The 8,810-nt window shown below is 37.5% G+C and overlaps 1 long non-coding RNA gene across 2 annotated transcripts; it reads left to right on the top strand.

The window, feature by feature from the left end:
* Positions 1-6,820: 6,820 nt before the first annotated feature.
* On the top strand, positions 6,821-8,032 carry LOC134009904 (uncharacterized). 2 transcript variants are annotated; one of them, XR_009928283.1, is made up of 3 exons: positions 6,821-6,836; positions 7,169-7,235; positions 7,931-8,032. It is a non-coding gene; the product is annotated as an uncharacterized LOC134009904 (long non-coding RNA). The 2 variants fall into 2 exon arrangements; XR_009928282.1 differs by lacking the exon at positions 6,821-6,836 and adding an exon at positions 6,952-7,069.
* The last annotated feature ends 778 nt before the right edge of the window (positions 8,033-8,810 follow it).

Here is an 8,810-nt window from a genome sequence, read left to right as displayed (position 1 = left end):
TAGTATAATCTAATATAGTCTATAATGATATATTATATATACAGTATAGTGATCTTCTGCACAAACCTTTACTGTCAGATGAGGGCAGGGGATGAAACCAGTAGCAGGGAGAATGCCATCCAATCATTAGTGCCAGTCCAACCTTAATGATTTGTCGTGTTTATTACAGTCCTGTGACACCCACAGATATCGGATTGATTTAATTTTACTGTCAAACCTTTAGATTTATTGGTAGATATAAGGATGTAAATATATCAGGATATGACAAAATGCTTCTCAACAACATAGATCATTTTTGATCTGCACTTTGGCACACAGCAAATTATTTAAAGAAAAAGCGAATAAAGTTGAACTTGTTTACAGTAAAATGCATTGTCTGGTTTATTTTGTTACTTTTCAGTACATCACATTCAGTGTGCCACTTAGTACTGTAGGCTCACTTTGAATAAGGTGCCCATTAACACCAGGCCCTTCTAGTAAGTTAGCCATTTTTTATGAAAAACTATAGAAGGGTGAATTACCAGTTGACATTGGTGTTATGTATGCAACACAGCAGGGGCTTCGTTAGACCCTTTTTACTGGGGCACGTGCCTCAGTATGAATCTGCTGTGCCCCAGTAAAATCTAAAGTCAGAGTTTTAACAATTTACTTTATTAGACAGTGCATTCATTTATATTGATAATCTCTGAAAAAATAAACGCAGTATCCCAATCAACGCTTGTAGTATCAAAGCAGTTTAACCGAAAACACAAACCGATGCCTGCAGAATTCCATGTTAGCGTGCTCTTCTGAGCTTGCCAAACAGCCACTGCAGCACACACACAGAAGTCCATGTGTCGGACTCAGCACACAAGTCAGAATTGAGGTAGGCTAAGAAGACATTACAAAACTAAAGAAAGTTTCTAAATGATAGGCCTACCGATTATCTTATTTTGACTAAAACGATATTACATGAAGCTCAAAAAACAGTATTTGCGCTCAAATGAATGCGGAAAAAATGTGCACGCTTGCATTAACTATTGATGTCCCTGCCAAAGCTGATAATCAAACTTGCGTCCCTGAACTGTTCTATAGTGGGTTAAGCAAGGGGAGTTTCTATAGCCCAGTAGTGCATTGTAGCCTGGTCCTAACCAGACCCTCGTACATTTCATTTGTACAGAGGTTCTGGGATCGCTCCATTGACAAGCGTTAACTTTCTTGAAGGCAGGTACTCTGATGAAGTTTAAAACTATTGGATCTGCCCAGAGCCACTCTGATCTGCCATAACCAATCGCTAGCGTTCGCCTTAGCCAACTCCTTCACCACTACTGTAACGGAGCTAGCTGCCGTAGCTGGAAAATCAAACTTTTCCCGAACCCCGTGGGGAGGAGGGCCACAACATCATGGCCACCAACAAAACTTAGCAAAGATTCTTCTTGCTCCGGCTTTAACTTTTGGATATTCAGCAGCGACTCCGCCGCCATTACTGAACTACAACTCAAACTAGCGAACAACATCAACATCATCGTTCTCAGCCACTCCCTCTGTTCGCTGATTGGACCTACATTTTTTTTTCTCCAAAAACCGACTAATACACCGAAATCCCAGACCTCCCAGGTAAAAAAAAGTATACTTTAGTGTATTTCAAACATATTCACATTTGCAATAATACATTTTAAATATACTTTAAAAAAGTGTATTATCTGTGAATATATAAAAAGTATACTACCATCATGCTTTTTCCAATTTTAACGTTAATACTTTGAACACACTTAAAAAAAATTGTACTACAGTACACTTTTAGTAAATATATTATAGAAAAATGTACTTTAAATAAAATGTATATGTAATTTCTAAAGTTTACTACTGGAACTTTTTTAGAAAACATATTATTTGTATATTTTAAATTGCATGCTAAAAATAATCTTTGTAACAATGCACTTAAAGCTTACTTTAAAAATAAACATTTTAATATGCTGACATTTTAAGATATTTTAAGTTACTTTCGAGTGTAATTATTAAGTTAACTTATTCATGCTTGTATTTCAGTACATTATTTGTACATTTCGTTTGGTAAGTGTTAACATGTTTTAATGCAGAAATGAACTGAAAGCCCATTCATTAAATTTTTCAAAAAAGTAAAGTACACAAATAGCTACTCTTACAATGTAATGTTTAATAAGTTGATATGGCAAATAAGTATCATGTCACAATACATCTTACACACTAACGCCATGTCAAACAAAACACTGAAAGCACACATCAAAAGTACGGGTGCACACAATAAATTCTGAGTGTTCTGCTGAACAGTAAGTTGTTCAAAGTTGGTGCAGCCACTACATAGTGATTTTTCAGGTGGCATCCCTCACACTACATTAGAAAACTAAATGGTGGATTCTCAATGGATTCTCTCTTCTCCTGCTCTCTGTTCTTGTCCACTTCCATCCTCTTCCACTCTTCCTTCTTGTTGTACATTTCCATCCCCTTCCTCTCTGTTCTCTTGTCTACCTCCATCCTCTTCCATTCCTTCTTCTTGTCCACCTCCATCCTCTTCCTCTCTGTCCTCTTGTCCACTTCCATCTTCTTCCTCTCCTTCTTCTTGTCCACATCCATCCTCTTCCTCTCCTTCTTGTCCACATCCATCCTCTTCCTCTCTGTCCTCTTGTCTACTTCCATCTTCTTCCTCTCCTTCTTCTTGTCCACATCCATCCTCTTCCTCTCTGTACTCTTGTCCACTTTCATCCTCTTCCTCTCCTCTTTCTTCTTGTCTACCTCCATCAGCTTCCGCTCTGTCCTCTTGTCCATTTCCATAATCTGCTTCACTTTCATGTTGTCTCTCCTCAAAACTTCTCTCTTTTCCTGATGTCACATCTTGTCTCCATGTCACCATCTCTCACTGTTCATTTTTATCACTATCTTGCTCCACTTCTGGGTAAGTATCTGCATTACTATGATCTGAGAGACCAATCTGAGAAAAATGTAAAGCCATTAAGTGCATTCAGTCTTACAAAACAAGCAGTCTTTAGATATAGGTCAAATGTAATGTAATCCTAAGGTCATTGGATAAACAGGCCGTCAACCCAGTCTGGTGCACAGAACTGTGTGAGGCTATAATTGTAAGGCTGGCTATTTGGCACATCAAGTCTCTAGCATTTGGTTGAACATTGGAATATAAAATAAATACATTTACTCTTCTACATGAGCAATATTTTTTTTTTGAACATACCTTTTTAAAAACGTTTCTTCTGTAAGCAGATGTTCTAGGAATGGCTGATGTAAAGACATATTTCTTGTAGATGTTTTTATTCTGTCTCTGCAGATACAGTACAAACAAATATAAATAATAAAGTTGAAAATAGACAGTGCTAGCTAAACTCTAGCAAAGTCCATATATATGGATATATAAGGATATATAATGGATATATATATATATAATATATATATAATATATAAATAAAGTCTCTGGCACCAGTGATAATGTTTCATTATTAACCTTTTTAACTTACAGAGGGCTTGAGCCAAAGTTTTAGGAATCCTATGTAAATAGGGTTCTGTCTGGCCAAGAAGTTATATGATATTATCAAATCAAATGGAGATTTATAATATTGAGTGAAATTATCTCTTACAAAATCATATCCATCAAAGGCCTATATCTGTGGCCTTATAATAACCTAAAAAAAGAGGTGAGTTTTTATGTAGAGGGAATATAACTTGATATATATTTATTTTTTGTGTAACTTTATGGAGTCTGTAAGTATGAAAGTAGCTACTGTTGCCAGGTTATTATAAGAAGTTAATCGTTATAAACTACATATATTCAGATGTTTATGTTTACAACATTCAAACTGATTACCTAATAAAAAGTAACACGTTAATAATGTAATATTTATCTAAATGTGAAACATTTCACGTTATAACCATTGACTGTATAACTAACGTGATACTGATGCCTTTTATATTTTTCTGGCGAATGGTAAAACTATTCATATTATATTAGCCCACAGCATTTCACCAGTTATGTTTTGGTTTACCTTTTTTTCTTGAAGTTTTCTGTACTTTGTTGTTCTTGGCGTCTCAGGTTGAGTCTCATCGGAATTCAAATGTCCTTTAAGTTTTCGTTTTGATGTCATGATTATTTTGAATCACAGACTGTAGCTATAAAACTCTTTTTACAGTACAAAACAGTCTGTTCTATGTTTTGAATATCGGCGCCCAGTCTCTGACCAATCAAGCGTAGCAGTTTTGGCGCTCACTTCCAGCCAATCTGAGATGCAGACGGTACTCGTTCATTGCCAGCGTTGCCAGGTCCGCGGTTTTCCCGCGGAATTGGGCTACTTTCGAAGTGATGCCGGGTTGAATTTTTTGTCCGCTGGTTCGGGTAGACCTATTTTGCATGCAAATTACATGAATATCTTTAAATAAAAATCTATATTTTAACTGAAATAATTTACTTATGCCCAAATCCTACCAAATTGACTCCATATCAGCACATACACACATGGACATGGGGCACGCACACATACACACACGCACTGTGCGTGTGCACATGTGCCTAATGCTCTCAGTCTCCTGAGAAAATCTCCTAAAAAAATGCATTTAATGCTGGCATAATAAACATTTGGTTTTACTTTGTAGATATTACAATACATTTGTTTGGCAATGAAAGCAATGCTGTTGGACTTAAAAAGCAGTGTATACGGTTTGGCAGGGGCATATTTTGAGTTTTGATATTGGGCTGGTTTTGTCACACAGACTTGGCAACCCTGATTGCATCATTGGTTACTCACGTGGATGCAGGTTAGCAGCACACAATGTCGTTCCAATACGCCATTTATTATTTATTTAATAAAACACTTAAAGTGGAAAGTACATCGATCATTGTTGGTAATTCCGACCAATTCAGCCAAGTGACATCCCAGCCTGACCTGGAAGAAGATACATGGATTGAAATAAAATGTCCAACAAAGAAAGATCCGGAGAAGACAGTGCCTGCTAAAGTCCTACCATTTGGAGGTAAGTTTGGAGTTTACCAATTAACATTCGCTATTTCCCCATTTTTTGTTGTTGCAGCTATTAGCTAATGTTAACTGTATTTGTGTCATTTGAAGGAAGAAGCTTATCTTGAAACTTTTTTTTACTCCTTTTTATATCAGATTCATACAAAGAACTCATCGCAAAGAAGAATTTATTCATTCTGGGCAATGATATATGGGGCAAGGAGGAAAGCAGGGGTGTGCGCATGCAAAAAAAAAATGCGGGAGACCGACAATGAGGTGGCTAAAAAGCCTGTGCTGGTGAGTCGTTTTAGCTCTCTACATTTGAACGGTAGCCTAACGCATGCTGTCATGCTAGCTCTAATATTAACGTTAGCTAGTTAGCTCTAAACGTCCAGCTGCTTTTGTAAGGCAGAAGGCTTGATATGCCCTACATGAAAAATCGTACTCAAGTAAAATACATAAGTAGGGCCTACTATCTGCAAATTGTTGTTAAAGTAGCTATTAAAGTAGCTAATGTAGAAAGTCAGGGGTCCCGTTATCGTCCATCCAACCACTTTCAATGGAGTGGAGAAATGTCAAGTTTGACGCTGCGGAAGGCAGATGCTGCGGTTTGAGAGCGTATTTAAATACTCATCTCAAAGTAAGAAGCTGAAATATGGTGTGTGGCTATATAAGGTATGTACTGTACAGTACATATCGATAAGTTATATCTTTCGTTGCGGCTGCATATCTACTTTAAGATCTTCTGGAACGTTGGCAAGTTTAATGGACGATAATGGAACCGCTTACTCTACATTGTTTGGTTACACACTTATAACAGGGTTTCCCGCAGCACTTTGCAGTTCAGGCGTCCGCCTTAAAAACACAGGCTTGCCGCCTTGACTACGTTGTTTTTTAATCAAGGTTATTCGCCGTATTTCCGCCAGTTCTCACCCAAATCTCAACCTACCACCATGACTAACACATTTTCTGCGTGAAACCCTGAATATCATGTATATATGAAAATATTAGACGTTTACTGTATTACTGAAGCATCACTGTGTAAGCCACATGTTACTGTTGTTGCTGTTGAAGGTGGAGTTAGTTGGACTACTTTTATATAAAGTTGTAACACACATTTGGGCAGGCAAAGCAAACCAAGATTAAAGAGGCAGCCAGGGACCAGGTATTACAAAACCTAAAGACTGCCCTGTCTCAGAAGAGGGCCCTAGCCATACAAGATCACAACACCAGTTCTGAGGATGAATCTCCACAACGTTTTCATAGTGTAAGGCATGCTTTTTTTCCTAAGCAGCTGGCTACATTGCTACACAACACCAAAAACCTGTGGTGTTTCCAAAACTACAAAGTGCTTAATTAACATGTCTTGATTTGAAAGTAATAGGACAATCTACATTTTACTCATTGTTAGTTATTAGGGTAGTTTGTCCCCCTTAATTCTTTAAACCGGTCAACCACAGTTCATAATAGTTAATGACAACATCAACTGATGTGACACGTACTTGTTTATTATAAATATTGTCTAGTACCACTCAAATTTCAGAATTTTTTTGGATATTGCTAACTATTTTTCTACTGTTACCATATACACGTCCAGGCAAAGCATGCAAAGAAGACAGCCAGACGTGTTGTGTTACCTCAGGCATCCAATCCAAATCATCTCACCAGTTCTGATGACTCCACATACATAGGGAGTCCACAACGTCTTAACTTTGTAAGTCATGCTTTTATCTTTGCTGTTTGTATCTCTGACACAAATTCTTTCTCTTTTTAATTGCTTTAATGTTCTATTCTTTTTTACTTCTTTTAATGTTTCAGGGCAACGACTTGGAGTTCGGTTCATCCTCCACTCAGAAAATGGTGAGTTCATTCATTACATAAAATGACACAATTGTCACATAATCACAAAAGTACTTCACTCAAGCCATAATTCAACCTCACCTGTTCTCCAATGTAATGTTGTCACTCTTACAGAATTTAGATTATTTTCATTGTAAAGATTTGCATCACTTTTACAATGCAACTTTTATAATGCAATTTTACAACCTTGAAGATGTTATGTTGAAAACATCTTATGAATCATCAGTCCTACGGTAGGAAACATGTTTTAAATGACAATGTAAATGTTTGTTAATGCGACTTTAATCAAATATTTTTGTCCAAAATGCCTGATATTACATTCTTCATTGTAGCAGCTGATGGATGATAATAGTCATGGCGTGGCACCCCGAGTGGATGAAATCATGGCATCCCTTCGTGGTAGGTGTTCAGATTGGGATTGAAGGGGTTGACATTTCAAAACACTGTTCATTAAACTAAGATTCATGGTGTTTCCGTATAAGGCATGATTGCACTGTACTGAACCTAAGTATCATTATCCATCTACTACTGGCCAGCTTTTATATTTAATCCATTTGTTCTGTTTTTCAAATTATCATCACATTCACCTAGACCTCCCGGAAATGATTAAATTAATGGAGTGTGTGGAGTGTGTCAAGGCATTAATGCCCTTGGCCGGGGGCACCCCTTCATCTGCGATGTCATCGTCATCTCTTTCTGTGGAAAGTGACATTGAAATGGTATGTTACAATTAAGGGATGAATGTATATGTTTATTACTTAACAGCCATAGTTCATTCATGGATGTTTCGAATGCAAAATTTGCACAAAGTAACTTTTGTCTAGAGTTTTTGGTAAAATGTGTCAGTAATAAATGATAAATTTAAAAGGTTACATGTGTTATACAATTATCTTGCTGTAAGTGGGAACCTTCAAACCACTGGTCAAATCACTCGATAGTGGGATATACAGACTACCAAGTGTTTTCCAAAGTAAAGATTGATTTAAGCACATTATTATTTGTATAATGTTTATTCATTTCTTAAGGGTATCTCCCAACTATATATTCATTTGTTCAATTGATTCTCTCTTTCCTCCTCCCTCTCTTTCATACAGCACCACTTGGCTGGCAGCACAGTGACAGTTTCAAAGAGGGCCTTCCTGCGGCTAAGCCGAACTCGCATGACCATTTTTGCCCAGGAGCTGGCTGTCCTGGTGTTCACAAAAGAGGTCCTTGCACAGTCCATTCTGACTGGGAAGTCTGGGAAAGGGGGGGCGCCAAAAGGACAGCTGGACGTTGACAAAGTGCGGGCCATAACAGGTAAATGACCTGTTAAGAAAATCTTTCTCAAAAAGTGCACAAAGTCGTGGGGTTCAGTTTTGTGATGGAGAGTTAATTAAACATTTCCAAAGTTTGTAGTTCCGGAGCTGGTCTGATCTCAGTAACACAAGACCTAAAATTAAGAATCGGCCACGTACATTCTCGGTCCGTGGCTTTTATACACAGTCAGACAGGCTTCAAGTTTCTTCATAAGACAATACAAGATGCCACCCATCACACCTCGCGCATCCGTTCATCAGATAACAGGATGCTGTTGTTAGTATAACTTTAGGCATGGGGGGTTGTAGACCCTGTTCTTATCTAAACACAATCCAGAGAAGTGTCAAAAATCCAAATCTCGTGACAATATGCTCCCCCCTAAATAACCTAAACAGAGAAGCCCTACAACGTTTATGGCTTTACCCCTAGAATGACGTGTAGAAGCAAGTAATCTAAACTTTCTCATGAGGCTATCATCCTGTTAGTTTCTACTCTGTCAATTTTTAGCTTGTATAACAGACATATTACCAACTTTTCTTGAGTATTGCATGAGTATACATATAGTCTACTGATTACCAACTTTTCTTGAGTATTGCATGAGTATACATATAGTCTACTGACAAAGCTTCTGTGATTTTTTTTAAGCAGCAGCAAGTTTTTGTAGCAAACCACCAG

This window comes from Osmerus eperlanus, chromosome 23, assembly GCF_963692335.1.
Source record: "Osmerus eperlanus chromosome 23, fOsmEpe2.1, whole genome shotgun sequence".
Classification (NCBI taxonomy): domain Eukaryota; kingdom Metazoa; phylum Chordata; class Actinopteri; order Osmeriformes; family Osmeridae; genus Osmerus; species Osmerus eperlanus.
Note: the sequence above shows the minus strand (reverse complement) of the source record. Positions and strands in the feature narration are given on the sequence as shown.